The sequence below is a fragment of the Myodes glareolus genome, chromosome 2 (assembly GCF_982192425.1).
Source record: "Myodes glareolus chromosome 2, mMyoGla1.1, whole genome shotgun sequence".
NCBI classification, from domain to species: Eukaryota; Metazoa; Chordata; class Mammalia; order Rodentia; family Cricetidae; genus Myodes; species Myodes glareolus.
In genome coordinates, this window is record NC_142027.1 from 88,907,648 (window position 1) to 88,928,095 (window position 20,448).

The 20,448-nt window shown below is 44.8% G+C and overlaps 1 long non-coding RNA gene across 1 annotated transcript; it reads left to right on the top strand.

The window, feature by feature from the left end:
* The first annotated feature begins 3,707 nt into the window (after nucleotides 1-3,707).
* LOC148123054 (uncharacterized) lies at nucleotides 3,708-10,865 on the top strand. Its single transcript, XR_015735268.1, has 3 exons — nucleotides 3,708-3,827; nucleotides 5,071-5,236; nucleotides 8,712-10,865. It is a non-coding gene; the product is annotated as an uncharacterized LOC148123054 (long non-coding RNA).
* The last annotated feature ends 9,583 nt before the right edge of the window (nucleotides 10,866-20,448 follow it).

The following is a 20,448-nucleotide window of genomic DNA, read 5'->3' on the forward strand; positions in this document are numbered from 1 at the left end:
ATGGGGAGAGGTGCAGGCTTGTAGACCTGAGCTCTTGGGAACTAACCATAATCTGTGAGAAGAAATTTCCATTGCCTTCTAAAGCTGTGCTCACACTGATCTGAGCTCCAAGCACTGGTCCCTCCTTGCTAGAGCCACCCCCGCATTTGTTCGCCACCACATTGGACAGCATGCTTCCAGCATGTCACAGGTACGCCACAGCACAAGGCAAAGCGGTCTTTGTGGCTATGTCAAGTGAGTGATAGTGAGACCAGATTTTGATGTGGGGTTACCCAGATGGGCCTAATGTAGCCCGAGTCTCTGCTGAGTCAGGAGAGTCAGAATCAGAGACAGCAAAAGCCTCCAGAAACCGGAAGGACTAAGAAAACATGCTATTTCCTCTAGCTTCCGAAAGGAACACAATTCCAAGGACATCGGGAGTCAATCGTGTTGGGGTGTCTTAAAAGCAAATCTTCTATGGGCTCAACTAGACACACAGTCCCAGTATCTAGGAGAGGGATCCAGTGCTCAGGCCTTTGTGAGTTCAATCCCAGTCTGGGAACCTCTAGGACAGTCCACAGCTCCACGAGGGGCAGCTGTCACACTGGCCACTAGATGTCAGGCTTTGCCCTCCTCCCTGTTAGCCAGCCCCCCTCCACCCCCTCCACCCCTTCCCAGGGTTGTTTCCTGAGCATTGTCCCAAGTAACCTCACAAGTGCCCTGCAGTTTGAGGGGCACCGTTACTCACATGTACAGCTGAGGAAACGGAGGCCTAGAAGCTAACTTAGTCACCAGTTAGGCTGGGCCAAGGACAGGTTGTGACATCCCATTTTGCCATGCTACCTTAATTTAGGAAGGGGCTTTCCATCTGTGAGCATTTAACATATAAACACAGACATAAAACACGCGGACCTAAGGACAGAACCGGGAGAAAACTTCAGGGTCCTTTCAAAGAAATCTTATTACAACATTGTCATTCATCTTTAGTTTTGCTCCATTTTCATAAAATGGAAGGGGAAATCTTTTGAAGAATTAAATAGGGTGATTTTAAATTTCCTGAACAATCTTTGGATGAATAAGCTAAGGTTTAATATCGAACATGTCATAAGACATTTATGCGTGGCCTCTGATAGAAGAAAGTGGTTGCAGAGGCCAGAAAATATAAAGTCCACTGAGCACAGAGGCCCCAAAGTCATGTCTGTCCAAACCCTCTCTGTCATCAGTGTGTGGTGATTGAGGTATGGGTGATGTGTGTGTGTGCGTGCGCTTGTATGTGTGTGTGCACGTGTGTATATGTGCATGTGTGTGTGTGAGCGTATGTGTGTGTGTGCGTGTGTGTAAGGGAGGATACTGAGAAAGATAAACAAGAACACTTCTGGCCTTTGGGCTCCTAAAAATTCAACTATTGTGGACTTTATGAGTTGATACTTTCCTTATGATTCTGATGAAAGCCTCCACTACCACTAGCAAGCAAACACTGTCAACCCAGACCCATCTCCCCGGTGAACAGGCAACTGTAATATTCTGGGTAGACTTCTCACCAACTTTGTGAACATAAACAGGAATACTGAATTAATTTTCAAGACATTTTAACAGAAAAATGTTTCATGAAGGAAAAAAAATCATAAAACAATTAGCTTAAGGATGTAAAAAGCTATTTAACTAAGAAAAGTCTGGATAAAGTTTTCTCTTCCTTGTTTCATCTTTTTTCTTGTCAAATCCCAATAGGATTAACACAAATTGTAAGACCAAGAAAATCAGTCAATCTCTCTGCCCCCCTCATATATATATATATATGCATATATACACATATAATATGTATATATTGTATATATTCACATGAAATTGTAAGGGATATATATATTCACATGAATATATATCCCATATATGTATTAATATATCCCATATGTACGAATATATTATATATGTATTATACAATATATACACACAATATATATAATATATAGTATATATATGTATATATATACTATATATATATAAAATCTCCTTTACAGCTTTTTTAAATCAACCAGATAATTGTGTGTCAAGGACCCCGTGAAGGCCAGCTAAATGCCCTATGTAATCCTGCCCGATGTATTGTGGGAGGCAGTTTACATGTACGTACACTTACCACTGAGCGGTCCCTAGACTTCCATGCTGCCACTACACTCAGAGTTTAAAGACCGGACCCGCAGCACACTAAGCTGCCGTGCTGGATCCCATGCTCGCCCTTTGAACTGCTCGGGATCAGCCACTGCCACGGCAGCAGGAGCTTAGGGACAGTCGGGGTAAGGCTGGAACCGCAGCAGTGACTGAAGGAAATCAGGACCACAGTTCCATCACCAGTGACCCCAAAGCGACGACCTTTCTCCTCTTGGAGAACTCTTTTCTCTGGGGTTCCAGGAAACCCACCTGCCTAGCCCATCTGGCTCCCAGGCAAAGCCCCGACAAGGTCCAGAAACTCTCACGACCACTCTGCACCTGTCTCTCCTTACGCTGTAGCCATCTCCTCTCTGCATAAGGGACTGTGCCTTTTGAGGGCAGAAAACCATTTTCTCCCCCCAGAAAGCATCCAACTACCTTCCCAGCCTTTAGGACAAACAGCCGCCATAAAGGCTCCTGTGCTGGAAGGAATGGAGGCCACGGAATGGAGGCCACGTAAACAAGATCGCCACATAGTTCTGTTTAGAACAGTTATCGGCCTTCTCCAGCTTCCTGGTGTTTTCGAGTGTTTACAGTCCGAGTGCATTACTTGCATAATCTTGCATTTGGTTATTAATCGTTTTACTTGGTTAGTTCTTTGCATCTTGAGGGAGGGCAGCTACTGACTTGTGACACAAATGGTGAGTGGGCCCTGGGCCCTCCCTCCTTGGATTTCCCTTGGGATACCCGGTGAGGTCACCCTGTATTTACATCTGATTTGCTTTTGATTTGCACCACTTAACTGTGGCGGTAATGACTTCGCCATCGGAGTGCGCATTTCATGAAGCTGAGACCCTAAAATGCACTGCAGTGAATAGTGCGCTAAGATTGTAGGAAAGCAGAGGAGGACCTGGGGTACACCGAGTCCCCATGTGGACTGTGGGGACAGATCGCTGATCCTGACCAGTCTTTGGAACTGAATGTGAGGGCTGCTCAGAGTCTCTCTAGGTCTCCTGAGTGTTAACTCAGCACCATAACCTGGACCCCAGATGCTTCCAGAATGTTTGGTAACCAGGTCATTTCTTTCTTTGGTTCCTGGGACTGTCCAGTTTAGGTCATTGAGCCACGAGGTTAGTAAGCACTCAATCTCTCATATGTCAAAAGCTATTCAGGGACAATGAAAACATTTCTTGCCTTGTAGTTCTAGAGACAGCGGCACAGTCAATGTTTTGTGGGGATTCTAGCTGCTGCACTCACATCCTCTCCTTTGCTTTCCCAAGGCTCTTAGAAAAGCAAAGCGAATGCCATCCATACATAGAACTGGATGAGAGGCAGTGGGGACTTAGGGCTTTTGAAAGTGAAGTGGGTTTTTCAATGCTAAAAAATAAATTGATAATTTCCACTTTTAAAGACCTGTGTGTAAGGATAATTGAGCAAATAAAGGCTCACTTTTTGAACCTGGTAAGGGATTTTTCGTTGACTTAATGAGTTTTCAACTCAACAAAATTGCTTTTCAGGAACCAGCTGGTGCTTTTGTTTGTTTGTCTTTGTTTTTTTATAAACTCAGTGGGTTTTTTTTCTTTTTTAAAGACTTCAGATTTCCTGACATGAAGGACATCCTCGGCAGTGGGTTTTGGGATGCATGGAGACAGCTCTCCAACCCCTGTGTTTACACTCCAGTTCTTTGTTCTTAAGCGGGCTTTGAGGTAGGCAGATTCTTTCATTTATACAATTTCATTCAATTAAAGAAAAGTTTGCCAACTATTCAAGACTTAAAAATAATGAAATACTGAATGTCACCAAGGGCAAGATGGAATAAAAGGTTTCAGAAGCAGTTTGGGCTGCTGCTGGCCTTGATTGGCCTGTCGTGCCAAGTGCTGGGGTTGTCCCTGTGTACGAATGTTCTTGTGAGGTTCCATGCCGGACTAATCTCACAGGTTGTTCTAGGTTTTAGCTGGGGTTTCTACTGCTGTGAAGAGACATCATGACCACAGCAACTCTTAGAAAGGAAAACGTTTCATTGGGGTGACTCACTTAAATTTTCAGAGGTTGAGTCCATTATCATCAGAGTGCGACATGGTGGCCTACAGGCAGACGGCGTGCTGGAGAAGTAGTTCGGAGTCCTACATCTTGCAGGCAACAGGAAACAGTCTGTCACACTGGGCATTATCTTGAGCGTTTATGAGACCTCAAAGTCTGCCTCCACTGTGACACACTTTCTCCAACAAGGCCACACCTACGATACAAGGCCACACCTACGATACAAGGCCACACCTACGATACAAGGCCACACCTACGATACAAGGCCACACCTACGATACAAGGCCACACCTACGATACAAGGCCACACCTACGATACAAGGCCACACCTACGATACAAGGCCACACCTACGATACAAGGCCACACCTACGATACAAGGCCACACCTACGATACAAGGCCACACCTACGATACAAGGCCACACCTACGATACAAGGCCACACCTACGATACAAGGCCACACCTACGATACAAGGCCACACCTCCTAATAGTGCCACTCCCTTTGGGGGTCATTTTCTCTCAAACCACCACCCCCTGGCACTTCACAATGTTGTAATCTTAGCAGAAGGTGATGAGTTTCCAGCGACCCAGGTTGTCAGATTTGTGTGGCAAACACTTTTCCCTGCTCAGTCATCTTGCCTGACCCAGTGATGCATTTTAATAAGAAACTCTAAATCCTATATTTCATTGTCTTACAAGTCAGAAAGGATTAAATGACATATACCATATAATTACAATTGGTATGCCAGGGACAGAAATATCTATCATTATTCAATTTGTGTTAAATTGCCCATTGTGCTCAATTTGTGTAGAGTCCCAAGGAGACGCAGATTTGATGGTGGGATGAAGAAATTGGATTGTGGTTCTGAGATTTTCTTGTTTTTCTTCTTATTGCTTTGGGATTTCCAGATAATGATTGGCAGAGAGCACCCACCTTCTTCCTGTAGAGGTGGCTGGAGGCTACAGCTGCGAGGCAAACTAGACATAAATTCCTGAGGAGTTTACCAGTTGCCTCCTGGAACACTATTGGGCCAATTGTGGCAATCTTTCTACTTACTATCAGATCTGTTCACTGGTAAGCACTGCTCAATACACCATTATTTACATCCCGACCCAAGCGGGACTTCTTCCATCATGGCCGCTCTCAATGTCACATAGGGCCTATTCATAGTCACTTCTGCATCCAGTGGCTTTCTGCTCTGGGTACCAACCTGTCCCAGCAGAGCAACCAGTCAGGATTCTCTTTGCTTTTGGGAAAAAAAAGGTCAACCAATTGTAGTGTGCTAAACAGACTTCAGGCATTTTACTCAAAAATGGGATTTCTTGACTCCTAGATAGTTAAGATCCTTTTTGATAAAAGGTTATTAAAATGATGGACACACTTCTTGTAATATACCGGGCATCATTACAGTTCTCCAAAAATTCTAGATCTGTTGGCTCATGATATATGTCACCCCCTACACTCTTGATACTTGTGGTCCCCCTATACCCAGTAGGCATCTATTTATTATAGTCACTAAGCAAGGCTGCCCTACAGTGTAAGGTGTGGTAGGGAAACGGACAGTACTGGACTTGCCTCTCCAAATGGTGAAGCCAGCCCACATCATAGTGCATAAGAAATAGATTCAGGGAGTTGGAGAAATGGCTCAGTGGTGAAGAGTTCTGATTGGTACCCAACACCCACATGGAGGCTCACAATCACCTATAACTCCAGTTACAGAGAATCTGGTGCTCTCTTCTGGCCTCCATGGGTACCACATGCACATGTGCATACACACACACACACACACACACACTCACACACACTCACACACATACACACACAGTAAGCAAAACACTTACACAGGTAAAAGAAATATAAAAAAGTCAGTAGATTCATGCTATTGCCCTAGCTTCATACATATAAATATGAATCCACATAAGTTGTAACTTAAAGCCAGCAGATCATGACCATGATAACAGCATCCAGCATCAAGGCAGTGACCTCGGGTTTCTCATTTATTCCCAGTTGGAACTGTTAGTCTTTCCATGACCATGGCTTTGGAATTTTTCCATTTGCTAGTTAGTTTAAAGCCTTCTTCTGATGATCATTTTTGTTCTGTTTCTGGTCAGTTCAGCTTCGCATTTATGAATTCCTTCCCAGAGTATTGTCCTTTGCTGGCTGCTGTTTTTCCAGATTTACTGGTATATTTACTCTGTCGAGAATGCAGTGATCATCCATCAAATCTCTTTTCTATTACGGCTGCCTTTTCAGGTCCCAGCATTTCCTATGGAGCAAGATTGTGATTTGCATTTATAGTATCACATAAAGGACGCAGGATTTCATCCATCAGTGACTTTGTTGTGCTTTTGTATTTATTGATGTCAATATATTTCATGTTAGCCATCTGGTCTTATTCCTTTGCCTGGGATTATTGCACTATTGTGGCATCTGCAGAATTATGATTTTTCTATTAGTTCCAATAAATGTACACCATATTTTTATGAGTAAAATAACATGTCTCCTATAAAATGACAATAAAATCACTCTCAATGGCTAAAGTATGATAAAATGCTAAATTTGGCCCCAAACTCATAAAATTTGGAAGTATCTTATACATAGGCATGGACTCTCTGTGTCTGTTCTCCATCAACGTAAATGCCATCTCAACATTCAGTCCTGCAGCATTTACTTAGCCCCTTTTGAATATCTCTATCACACACTTGTGCACATGAATACACACCCACACATTCACACACATGCACACCCACACTTCTGTAGCAGGACAACCTCAGTCTCCACCAGGCACAGCTTGGGGAGTGGCCCTGGAATAAACTCACACAATGCATGTGTAGGGTTTCCCGTACCCCCAGGGCCGAGTTTTATTTCATCACCAGACTTTCTGCCACGGCTTCCTCTGCACTAGAAATCTCACTGTAGGAGTGACATTCTTGAAAGTGTGATTCGAATGAATGAGCTGTCCTGGGCATTTTCCCATCAGTGGAATCTGGCTTTTTAATTGGCTCTCAGGCGTTACAGTTATTTGAACTTTCTGACTCCTTGATTCCTGTGTCAAAGTCACCTTCACTTCGCAAAGCTGTGTGTATCATCAGTCATTTCTCCTTCTGGTCCACATTCATGCTTCCTTAGGAGAGGGGGAAATGCGGTGTGTCTTTTACGGCGTTAGTGTAACGCAGTGTAGAGATGTCTCATTTATTTATAACGTGAGATTTATGCCTCCGTCCAATTCCAAAAGGGATCTGAGGTGGCTCACAGAGATGTTGACTTTTCTCTATCTGAGCGCCTTGAACTGTAATTTATGATGGTGGCTTTGGCTCGTCTATCTGCCTTTTCTTGATGTTCGATGATTAACGTCTGTGCGTGGAAGAAAACTTCGGCTGAAGATATAAAACATCTTCTCATTCGTGAGATTTTTGGCAAACCTGCAAGAGGAAATGACTTGAAATTGCACACCAGGCAGGGGAGAGTCAACGGCTATTTAAATTTTAAAGGGGAACGACAATTGAAAGATAAAACCACCTTTAAAACGACATTTCTACCCGAAAACGGTAAATGCCCCCGGTGGCGCTCACATGTATGCGACAGTCCTTGGCATCCCTTTGAGGGCTGGGGACGCCACTGAGGCAAGAAGGTTTGACATCTCAGTCGCCTTGGTGTTTGCACAAAGACACACTGCAAAGCTGGTAACCAAAGGAGTCAAACAAGTTTGAGATTGGCCAAGAATGCAACTTCTGGGTGAAGCGCTCTCCCTATATTTTGCCACGTACCACAGCAAGGAGTAAAATACAGGTGACGAGGGAAGAGGAAGGTGGAGAAGGGTTGGCTAGGCTGGAGAAAAAAAAATAGCCGAGACAGAAGCTTGTGCTGTGTTTTATTCGGTGGCGGACTGGCTGCACATTTAACAGGCTGACAGGTGGCTGGGGGCTCTTCAACAGAATTTGACCGGATGCTCTGTCTCGGTAATGGTAGGGTTATTAAGGAATTGAAGTCATGTTCACTATCCAGACAGTCCCTAACCTGTATCACCCCGACCTTTGCCAGTATGCTCCCCCTTTTGCCCCAGGTACTCTACTGGGGCCCTTCTCACTTGTCACTGAGTGGGGTAGGACACACCATAGGAAGTATCCCAGAAATCGAAGGGGAAGCAGGGCATGTTGGGATGCAGCAGCAGTTATCAGTTCCTGGCTACAAGGTGGGGAGCTATGGCTTTTCTCCCCTGGGCAGAGGACCTGCAGGTGGGGGATTCCCCAAGCCTCACTTTTAGCACCCATCTTTACAGTGTTGGGAGGCGTGCTTGAAGAAATATGACTCTGAACCACAGTGCTTACTGGAGAGTCATTTTCCCGAGCTCTGTCACACACAGGTAAATCACCATCCCTTTTGGGGGGGGGGGGCTTTGAATTTTTAACAGTCCCCATGCCAAGGTGATTTCGATAGATCTTAAATCTGGTACCCACTGGACCCATCTAGATCATTTCTCAGTTTCCATTCTATGCTAATATTCCATAGTTCCAAGGCCACTTGAATTTGCCTTACTTTGTCCCTTTAGGGAGAAGTCCTGGGCCACAAATATCCAGTAGTCCCCAAGGAGTCATCTTCATCGGCCTCTTCAACATGTCATGACTTGGCAGGCACTGTATGCAGATGTGGATGGGTCATGGCCCAGTTCCTCTGGAGATGGAAGTGCTGTAGCAGGATTCCAAATGCAGCCCGACAGTGACTTTCTACTCACGGCCAATCAGATGGCATCAAGTGACACCCAGGAGAGGCAGAGTGAGGCACCCTGCTGCTGGGTAAGCAGGAGATTGCTTGCCAAAGAAAGACTGTGCAACAAGATAGGGAATCGGCCTAGGTTAGGAGAGAGGCTTCTCTGGATGACACCAAACTGCCAGGGAGTAGAGCAAGAAACATGCTGTGCTTGCTCAGACCCAAAACTCTGAAAAGGTCAGAGGCAAAGGCATCCTGTTCCTGGGGGACCTCAGAGTCTTTCACAATTACCCACATTACTGGGCTTCTGGGGCGCTCTGGGGTGCGAGAAGAACTTGCCACCCCAAGAAGCTCCATTGACGTCAAGTCCTAGAAACCCAGCCAGTGCCCTGAGTCAGGTCATTCTGTGAACATCCTCCTCTTCCCGTTCTGTGTCTCACTGGAATGAAATGCAGCTTGTGCTCTCTGGGCCTTAGTCTGCTCACCTGTGAGATGAGGCTGAACTAGATCATCCTGATGATATGTTCCAGGGCTGAGTTTCTATGGAAATGAAACAACCAAATAACAGAGACAGGAAAAAAGAAAAAGAAAAAGACCTGCTAAAAGAAATAGTTATGAGGAAGGAGATAATTGTGTAAAGAGAGAAAAGCTGCCAAGAGGGAGAAGGAAGTCTTATTGAAGACCAGGAAGAGCATGAATGCCCCTGAGTTCACACACACACACATGAATGCACAGAGACACACATGCATGTGTACATACATATACCCACATACCCACATACTGCACACATACACCAACATACACACACATGAGCACATGCGAATGAATGTACTTGATGAACACATACATACACATACCCACGCACACACACATGCACACACACACTTGAGCGCATGTGAATGAATGCACTTGATGAACACATACATACACATACCCACATACCCACGCATGCACACCACACACACACACACACACACACACACAAGTTCTTGCTCACTAATGCACTTGCGGTGCATTACCTGAGGGAAGTGGAGGTGAGTGCTCAGCTCAAGACTATCTAAAGTCAAGGAGGAAGCTGACTTATTCATCATTAAAGCGCCTCCCAGAGAACACAGCCCTGACAGGGCAGGAAGCAGGATTCCGACACCAGGGTTGCATTTTTAAATGACAACTTGCAGGAACTAATTAGGGTCCTACAAGAACTACATTAATCTCAGTGGCAGGCAATGTCCCCAGTGTCATAGCTAGACACAAAACATCACTCCCACCACCATCTCAACACTACCACCTTGGGGACCAAGCTTTTGGCACACAAACCCTAGGCTGGGACAGCATGGAAATTATTTTCAAACCAGGAGAGCCCTCAAACTGTCTCTTCCGACAATCTCTTTGGTTTTCAGCCTTACCCCTCCCAAACACCTGGCAGTAATCATGGAGCGCCTTCCCTTAGAGATCCATTACTGTCCATCTTGGGCTTGAAGAGACTTCCAGGTCACCCTCTCTAATGGCTCCCACTAGAATATAAGAGTGTGGTCATTGAATTGCTCAGACCTGCAGACCCGTACCCCCATCCTGCTTATCCCTGTACCTGAACATGAGGACAGCAGAAGGGGAAGTTCACTTCCCCCACTGGTTTAGAAGTCTCACTGTGGTGGAGTGGACAGTCAATGACTGCGGATCTAAGCGCTGGTTCCAGGAGGCGGTTAGAGAGTTGTGTCAAAGAAGGATGCTAAGTGAGGTCCAGAGCACTTAGGCCCAAAGTGACAGCAGGTCTGCCCTGGAGGAAGGGGCCTGCCCTGCTCTGTGTTTTATTTCTAGCATGGACTGGACAGAAATGAGTAGAGCTTGTGCTTTGCCCTTTTGCCCAAATTGCTCAACTTCCTTCAGCTCTACCACATCTGTCTATCTATCTGTCTGTCTGTCTATCTATCTATCTTTCTATCTATCTATCATCTTTCTATCTATCTATCTATCAATCATCTATCTATCTATCTATCTATCTATCATCTATCTATCTATCTATCTATCTATCATCTATCTATCTATCTATCATCTGTCTGTCTGTGTATCTATCTATAATCTATCTATCTATCTATCTATCAATCATCTATCTATCCATTCATTCATCTATCTATTATCTATTCATCTATTGGTCTATCTATCTATCTATCTATCATCTGTCCGTCTGTCTGTCTGTCTACTATCTATCTATCTATCTATCTATCTATCTATCTATCTATCTATCTATATCTGTTTATTTTGCTTTTGAAACTGTTCAGATCTCCACTGTTCACCCCGAGCTGGAGGTTGATCCTCTTTCCTTGCCACTTGTACATGTTTCATTTCTTCTTGTTTGTGTTTTATGGAATATTTCTCTCTAGTGAGAAGACAATACATTTATCTTTCTTTCAGAACTTTTCTCCGAAAGGTTTTGCCAAAAATAATCTCTGAAATCCGTCTTCAATAAATTCATGTTTTATTAGGTTGTTTTGTGGGATGTCTCTTGGTATTTGGTTCGGGAGGTGTCTGTTTCTTCTTCAGGAGTAGCAGATCTGTTTCTCCTGGTGCTCTGGATGTCTAGAGGCCAGAGAGATTCAGGCACCATCTACTGCCTGCCTCGCTGTGATATAGAGACAAATTCCCCCAGAGGCGACCCATCTGTAAACGATCTCCCAATTAAATGTTTGATGAGTTTCCCTGGCCATGATGTCTTTTTGCAGTAATAGGACACTGACTAAGACACCAACTAGGAGACTCAGCTCAGTATCTGGCACAGAACTATTAGTTACCACCAGGTCAAAGGCCCTCTGCCTTCGGAGCCCATGAACTGCCCTCTGAGAATGGCTGTGCCTGCCAGAGAAAAGACCCGGTGAGCAACATGAAGAGAGACTGTTCTGTAGTGTCGCTGGTGCAGGGATGTGATTGACTATGAAGCTGAGGAAGTTATTTCTGGAAATAGGTTATCTTTGCATCCACTGCAGAAACAGTAGACAGCATTGGATTCCACAGGCTTCCTCTGAAGTTAGATGTCCTGGGATATCAGGGGCCATGGAAACTTAGGTCATCACAGACAAAGGTAAGTATGAAAGTCAGTGCTTCCGAAAGCCATGGGCATATTTCAGTTCAGGAAGTGTCCCGCAAGTCCTACTTTGCACCTAACACGTTAAGGCAGCAGGACGACACACCTTCAGGCTCCGTGTCTCTTCTGTGAGAGGCTTGGTGTCTGAAGTATTCCCACTGTGGTGCGGGAGAATTGTCTGTATTCTGTCAATCAAGTTTTAAATAAATGCTGAATGGCCAGGCAGGAGGTGTAGGCAGGAAAAAACAGACAGGAAGTAGAAATGATGCAAGGAGAGCAGGAGAATTCTGGGGAGGAGGAAGTTGATTCCTCCCACTCCTGCCCAGATCACTGAAGCAGCAGGATGTGAGCTGCCCCACTGAAAAAGGTACTGAGCCACATGGCTAACATAGATCAGAAAAATGGGTTAATCAAGATGTGAGAGTTAGCCAGTAAGAAGCCTGACCTAACGGGCCAATCAGCATTATAACTTACGGAGTCCTCTGTGTGGGTGATTTTCTCTGGGACTAAACAATTGTGGGGACCTGGTGGGAGGACAGAAAAACCCCCAACAAACAGGCCCCCTCATGTTATACCACTGGAGAGGTTTTTGGGTTAGTGTGGACTTTTCCACTTGGGGCATTATGATGAAACACCAAGTTTATTTGGGATTTTGGTTTAGGGACCCTCAACCTGCATGCAAAGCTGAGAATCTTCTGGAAAGCCTAAAATGAGTGGACACAGAGTGGGGTAAATGCCACCTTTGTTGTTGAGCAACAGAAAACTTAAGAGGACCAGAGGGGTCCATGCATGTTGTGGCCTTTGGATGGGGTTTCTCAGTGCCATAATGTTGGATTAGTGATGCACAAAGCACCAAGGAGGTGAGCTTTATTTACTTTTTTTTTTTTTAACATAAACAGGTTCTTGGATGGTGACTCACCATCGACCAAAATAAGAAGGCTGTAAGGGAGGGGAAGGATAACCCATGTAAGCTGAGTGCCAATGGAATGCTATCCGGTACATCCAGATCATTCTAGAGGAAAAATAAGCCTTTAACACAGTCCAAGATTTAGTACATATTTAAAGTGAAAAAAAAATGCCAGCAGCCACTTTCATTAAAAAACAAACAAAAAAAAATCACATTTTTATCAGTTCTTTGAGACTTTCATTGTTAAATGCATTGTTATTTTGATAGCATTCACTTCTAACTCATTCCCTTACTCCTCCCAGGTCTGCCCCCACATGTCTACCACCTCACTTAATGGTCTCTTTTTTAAAAAGTTTGTCTTTAATAGCCGATGGAGTCCAATTTGTGCTGCCCACATACTCCTGGGTGTGGGGCCATCCAATGGAGCATGTTCTACCAACCAGCAGTCACACCCTTAAAAATTAACTTCCTCCCCCAGAAGCTATCAGTTAGGGCTGGGGGATCATGAAGCCCTTCACACTCAGTGTTAGAACACTGACAGTGTCTTCTGGGTACAGAAGCTGCTGTGCTCATGAGTACATAGCCACCATGACAGCCTGTGTAGTATCAAGCTACCTTCGTTTTTATAGTCTAAAGGAATCAGTACAAGATGGTCTTTTGCTTTTGACATGCTGTGCATTGCTCAAAGTGCTCTTGGAGTTGGCATTGGATAGATGGAAGGTAACTGAAAATTTATTGAACACACCCAACTCCTGGGTACCAGACAGCATCCCAAGGCTTTTGCAGATTAGCATGATTTCCTACTGGATGCTGAGGATGCGACTTATTAATATTCTCATGTAAGGAACTAAGATTCAAAAACACAAAACGAACAAACTAACAAAAACCCACACTTTCCTTCCAGCTCTCCTCTTCCCTACCATGCAGATTAGAAAAATAAAATAATGTTTTCTGGCATTACAGATGGACAATGACCTTCTCATCTAGAAAGATCTGGAATATTCTTTGATTGCCAAATGGGCACAGGCTTACTGGGGCTTTGGGTGGTTTGCCTACCTGCTGTTCTGATTTATGCTTCCTTCTAGAAGTTTTAAAAATAAGTTAAGACCCACTAAAAATGAAGCATGTGGCCATTTCCATCTAAAATGACAGAAGGAAATTTAGAAAAATGGCAGTTTGTGTTTATCATAAATCTAAGGTGACAAAATCCATTGTGGTTCCAAACTCAAACCAGAAACAGAGAAACACCAAGTCTTCTGGTCAAGCTCAGACCCAGAATACCCAGGTTTACAAGGGTTCAGGATTTGTTTTCAAATTTGATCTACTTCTCCATATTCCCACCAGTACCAAAGCAGGGTCAACGTTCGTTCCTCAGACTGAATGGGCAAGGCTGCCTGTGAGAAAGAAGGTGCTGGCCCAGATGTGGAGAGACGAGAGTTCAGGTTTGGGAATCTTCCCACCATCAATAGACTTCCAGCTCTACTTGAAAAGCCCTAGCGTCTGTGAGAGCTCCCATTGTAGCCTTCTCTCCAGAGTCCATTAAAAAGAATATTAAATCGGGGCTGAAGAGATGGCTCAGTGCTTCAGAGCAGGGATTATTCTCCCAGAGCACCCGGGTTCAATTCCCAGCCCCCACAGGGCAGCTCATGACCGTCTTTAGCTCTAGTCCCAGAAGAAATATTACCCTCTTTTGACCTCTGAAGGCACCAGGTACACAAGTAGTACATGGACATACATTCAGGTAAAACACTGATGCACACTAAATAAATAAATCAATTTAAAATAATACCAAAGAAAATCAACAATGTTGAAGACACCATTAAATTGCACCTTAAAAGAAATACAAGATCACACTGTCTTTGCAAACCATTCAGACAGTAAGGTTAAGCTAGTATCTTCAGCCTTCCGCCGCCAGTCCTGGCTTTCCTCTCAGCTAGAATTTTCCACTCTTATCAGTATTTAATCCCAGATCATTTATTTATGCCACAGATTTGCATGTATAAGCCATTTGACCTCTGGGTGCTAAGCAGAATGAGTAAGTGACCCACTCACTTTATTCAGAAGTCCTGAAAATATCTAACTCCTCAGCCTTTTAAATGGCCTCCTATGAAGGCTAATCTCCGTGCCAACCCAGCTGGACGGAGAGATGTCTCAGTAGGATTAGTAAAGCGGACTCATGGGTGTGTCTTTGAGGGCGCTTCGAAGAGGACTGGCATGTGGGTCTGCAAGGGAAAGGAAAAGACCCTCCTTAAATTTGGGTGGCACCATCCTATACACTGAGAGCTATCTGATGGTTAGAATAAAGAGGAAGCCAGGGCTGTGCTTTCCAAGGGAGCGTGCCTATTGCGGCAACCAGGCCCACGCACCAGAATGCTGCTTCTTAGGCCTTTGGACATGGATGTGTGCACACCAACTGCTCTCCTGAGCTCCAGGCTTTCATCCCCAGCCTGGGGCGTCACTGTTCCCTTGCTCTGGGGCTCACAGCTTCTCTGACTGAGCAGTAATGAGTTCTCTGCCTTTCCAGCATGCAGTCAGCCATCTTTGTAATAGCCAGCTACTCGCATAAACTAAACGAATAACTTATAAGCCAAGCCTTCTGAAAGTCAAGTTAGAAAAATGTTTCCACCAAGCATGGTGGTGCACCAGCCCTCTGGCGTCCGAGGCAGGAGGATTGTGAACTCAAAGTCAGCCCAAACTACATGGAGAGACACGATTCTGTATGGAGCTAGAGAAACACACTTAATCTTCAGAAGGAAGTGCAAATGATTTCAAATAGCCCTGAGCAAGAAGGGTAAGATGGAGGAAGCAGAATACTTGATTTCAAGCTATAATGCAGAGTCAGCAATAAAAACAGCATGCTCCCAGCACAAAATCTGACATGTGGGCAGATTTTGGAATTGAATGCAGGACCCAGAAGTAAACAAACACACACAGCTATAGTGTTTCATTTTTGACAAAAATATCAAAAACATTTATTGAGGAGAAGACAGACTCTTCAATGCATGGTTCTGGGGGAAAAATCGGTTCCACATCTAGTTGCATGTCTATTACCCTATACAAAAGTCAGTTCAAGAGTGGGGGGGGGGATGATGTAATTATGTTACAAACTCAAAAAATCAAAGAAGTCATTTTTAAAAAAACTCAAATTCAAAATGAGCCCAGGATCTTAATCTAAGACCTGACACTCTAGCACAGCTAGAGGGAAATATAAAGAAAACACTTTCAGATACGGACACAGACAACATCCTGGCTAGGAGTCAAATACCAACAGCAAGAACTGACAAATAGGATCACAGGAATTTAACAGTGTTTGCACAGTCAAGGGAACGGCGATCTGATTGAAGAGGCAGCCTACAGAACAGGAGGAAAATTTTCCTAGTTGCTTATCCCAGAGGGAATCAATGTGTATGACACATGAAGAATTGAACTCTAATAAATCATTTTGGTCAGCAAATGGTCAAATGAATTGAACTCTTTCAAAAACAGAAAGGAGCAAATTATTGTCAATAAATGTATGAGGAAATTCCAAAAGGTTTCCAAGACAGTTTAAATCAGAAAAATGAAACCAGCGGCTCCCCAGACATTACGGCCGTCCTACTAAGTGTCTCAGAGCCTTAGCCAGACATGCTTCCTCTATCCCTTCACATGGTCACCAGAAGCTTTGTTCAATGAGTTTGCATTCTCTGAATTTGAAAAATTATGCCGCTTGGCAGGATGTTTGCCATCAGAAGTCAACACTGGACTCAATCTAAAGTCCCTTGAAAAACAAGTGGGGTCCATCGCGTGTTTCGCTGCCCTCATTCTGAGCACTGCACTCATTCAGCTGAAGGGTCCAATGAACCCCATTCTGCTTTGTAAATGGGTCTCAGGGTGATGAATTAGTAAAGATAGCTCAAAGCAAAGAGAAATCCAAGTCCCCCTAAGGCCTGCATGGATGTGCAGCCTGGGCACACACTGCACAAGGAAACTAGAAGAGGACACCAGCTCATCTGGAAATGGACTGGGATGTTAAGTTGGGAGTGTCGCCCAAGCACCTAGCATCCATCCCAGCCCCGTGGCCTGGGAGTTGCTTTGGTCTGGACTCCAAATCCCAGTATGCCAGGTCCTCCACTCCCACAGGGTATTTAAGTGGGCGCCCTGCGGAGGAACACATGGTCCGGGGTTTTGCTTGTGCTCACTGGTTTTCTGTTTCCCCGGCCGTGCTCTCGGCCACCTGAGAGTGTTGCATGTAATAAAACACGGGCATTTTAATTCAGCGTGATTTGGCCTGATTGGATTTCTTTGTGCTGGCAGTGCGGCTCGTCTTAGGGTTTTTCCTAACATGGACTTAACAGAGGAATTGGATGTTTCTATGAAGTCCAGGCTGACTTTGCACTTGGCACTCCTCCTGCCTCAGTGTCCTGAATATTATGGGCACGAGCCACCACATCTGCCTTTTCCTGGAGAATGAAAGGGAAGGGACAGAGGACTCAGTTGGCTTGAGTTGTTTGGGCCCAGCACTTTGGTACCTGGGAAAACTTATGGTGTCGATGGTGGAAAATCAACCTAAGTTTATCAGCTTCGCAGACCAGCAGATGCTCAAGCAGGGATGCCCTATGCCAGTGCCAAGAGGAGAAACTAGATATTAAAGTACCCCAGCAGACCTGGATTTTACCTCACTAAGCAAGCAATGTCCTACTTAGCATGATAAGGCTTTGATCTAAGCAAGCAGATTTCTAAAAAACAAATCATACTTTAATTATAAGGGAGATTCTCTTTGAAGAAGTCTGCCATTCAGACTGTCCTCTATGGCATTTCTAAAGCATTGTATCTTTTTAAAGCAAACTACAAACCAGGCTATGTCACTCTTATTCCAGCTGGAAATGTCAGTGATAACTTGTGCCCTCCATTTAATCCGTCTCCAGAACCTTCAATTTCTCACCTCCAGTTACACCCACAAGCTCCTTGGGCCTGTGGCATTATAGCTAATGGTACAGGAGGCTTTGGCTGTTATATCTGAGTGGTCTTCCAGGCTGAAGGACAACGCATGCAGAGGAAACTATGGTGGCCCGCCGTCTTTTCGTTTTGTTTCGTTGTATTCACTTGGCTACTCTGTCCTCCATGAGGCAAGCTGTCCTCTGGTGAACTTGTTCATTGACCCCGGAAGCACTCCATTCTTGGAACTTGCCCCGCTCCGGCCTCCATTAGTTGTTCTGCCCTGAAGTCCTGAAGTACTGGACCTTTATTGTAACAGTTGGGTGCAGTTAATCCAGGCATCTCCATCACTCCAGAGCATCTAACCTGAGGCAGTGGGCCCTTATTATTCAGTTTTGCACCTGTGGTACCTGGGAATACGCCACTGCCATTACTTAACTGTTGAAAAGGAAGAATTTTGTAGGAACAAATTGCCTTGTAAAACAAAGAACTATTGGTGTGCGTCAGATAGCCTCTCCTAACCCTTCTGGCTTGGCGGCCTGGGGCTCCGTCTCTTAGGGTTTCCTAGATGGAGCAGGTCAGCATGCCGTGCAGCTTTTGGGCAGATGAAAGGGTGACTATGTGTGACGGTCCCACGCCAGATGCAGTGGCTCACCTACCCCGATGTCAAAGGTGACTGGAGGCAGAGATGGAAGGAATGAAAACCTCAGGCTTAGATCCTTTTTTGACGTCTGCCTTTCTCTTTCAGCTGACTGGAAAAAGCGGAACCAAACCATTTGGTTTGAGTCTCTTCCTTTTGCTCCAGAGAAGCGCCATTCTTGAAGTTGCTGCTTCTGTGTTTCTGCCTCCCAGGCCCCAGCATCCTTTTCTTTTCCTACATTCAGCTCAGGTTCAGCAACACCTGTCAACATCCCAGAATAGTTTCCTTTAGAAAGCCTCCTATGCTACCACACGAGTGTATTTTTTATTTGTAGGTGTGGATGTGTGCCCGAGGGAGATTTTGTGTGCTAGGTGGGTGCTGATGCCCATGGATACCAGAGGGCATCCGATCCTCTGGACCTGGGAGCTCCAGGTGATTGTGAGTGACTGTGTCGGTGCTGAATGGGCCCTGGTCGCCCGCGAGAGCTCTAAGCGCTCTTAACTGCTGAGCTGTGTTTCCCAGAACTGAAAAAGTCCCTCTTTTTGAGACTGTGTAACCCAGGCTGGCCTCAAATCTACCATCCCCTTGCCTCTGCCTTCTATGCACTAATATGCCTGGACTTTCTGCAAACATTCTTAAGTATTTAACATGTCTGTTAAAGATCCCTAATTATATCGGACTTCTTCTTAAGGAAAAAAATGCATATTCCATGTCTAATATCCTCTTCTGACACCCTAGAATGGCACCCACAGGCTCTCTATTGGCATTAACCAATTGAATATTCATGTCTATAGGAGATCTGTCAACCCTTTTGGCACGAATCTTCCCACCCAGAGATTTACACGTGCTTTTTAATTTGAGTGATTCCCAACTCCCTGACACTTCTCAAAATTAATTAGGACTCCTAAATTGCTACAAAAATCCTGTGTTGTTGTATTCCCTAGCAGGCCAGGACACCTTCGGCCGGGTGTCAGTTTGAATTATTCGGAATCATTGGTTCATCTCCTCATGTGGAAAATGGGAGCTCTGATATTAAGCCACGGTCACAGATTTGTTGCAAAGATTACTTACATAGAACAGAAGCAGCCTTTGGTGTGCGTACCCTTGTCCACACTGTTCAGGGTACACTCTGTGCTGTGAGTGTAAATCAGCTCTGTGAGGGGAAACTAACCACACTCTGTCTGACTCTCTCTGTGGTGTTAAATGTCCTCAGCATTTTAGTTTCTCTTCTGGTTGCAGTTATCGGATACCTGACCTCATGCAGCTAAGGAAAGGAAGTCTCTTCTGGCTCACAGTTCAGAGGGTTCCATCCGTCATGGCAGCAGAAGCATGCCACTAATGAGAAAGCAAAGGAATGAAGACACCAGTGCTCACCAGGCTTCTTATTCAGTCTAGACCATGGGACAGTGCCACTCGAGTCTAGACCATGGAAGGAGCCACTCAAGTTTAGGATGGTGTTTCAGATTTTTTTAAATTGCTGTGAAGAGACACCATGACCACAGCAACTCTTACAAAGAAAACATTTAATTGAGGCAATGGCTTACAGTTCAGAGGTTCAGTCCATTAGCATCATGACAGGGAACATAGCAATGTGCAGGCAGACATGGTGCTGGCTACATCTCCAACAAAGCCACACATCCTAATAGTATCACTCCTTTTGGGGGCCATTTTCTTTCAAACTACCACTCATAGGTCTTCTTTCCTCTGTGAAACCTCTCCAAAAATGCCCTTCCAGACATACCCTGAGGTGTCTCCTAGGTACTTCTGATGTCAATCAAGTTGGTAATGAAGATTAACAAACACCCTTGTGGTTGATTTCAAGTTATATACTTAGGGACTTCCTGAATGCTCTTGTTGCAGGGTGGCTTCGGCAACACATGAGTTAGTGCACACATCTTAGGTGCTGAGGTCATTGAGGACAAGTCATTGTACACAGCATAATACAATAACGACTCAGCCATTGTCAATGCCACAGACGAAAGATCATCCTCACCTTATATCACGTAGTCCTTCTTTTATTATAAATAGGTGCTTTGCCA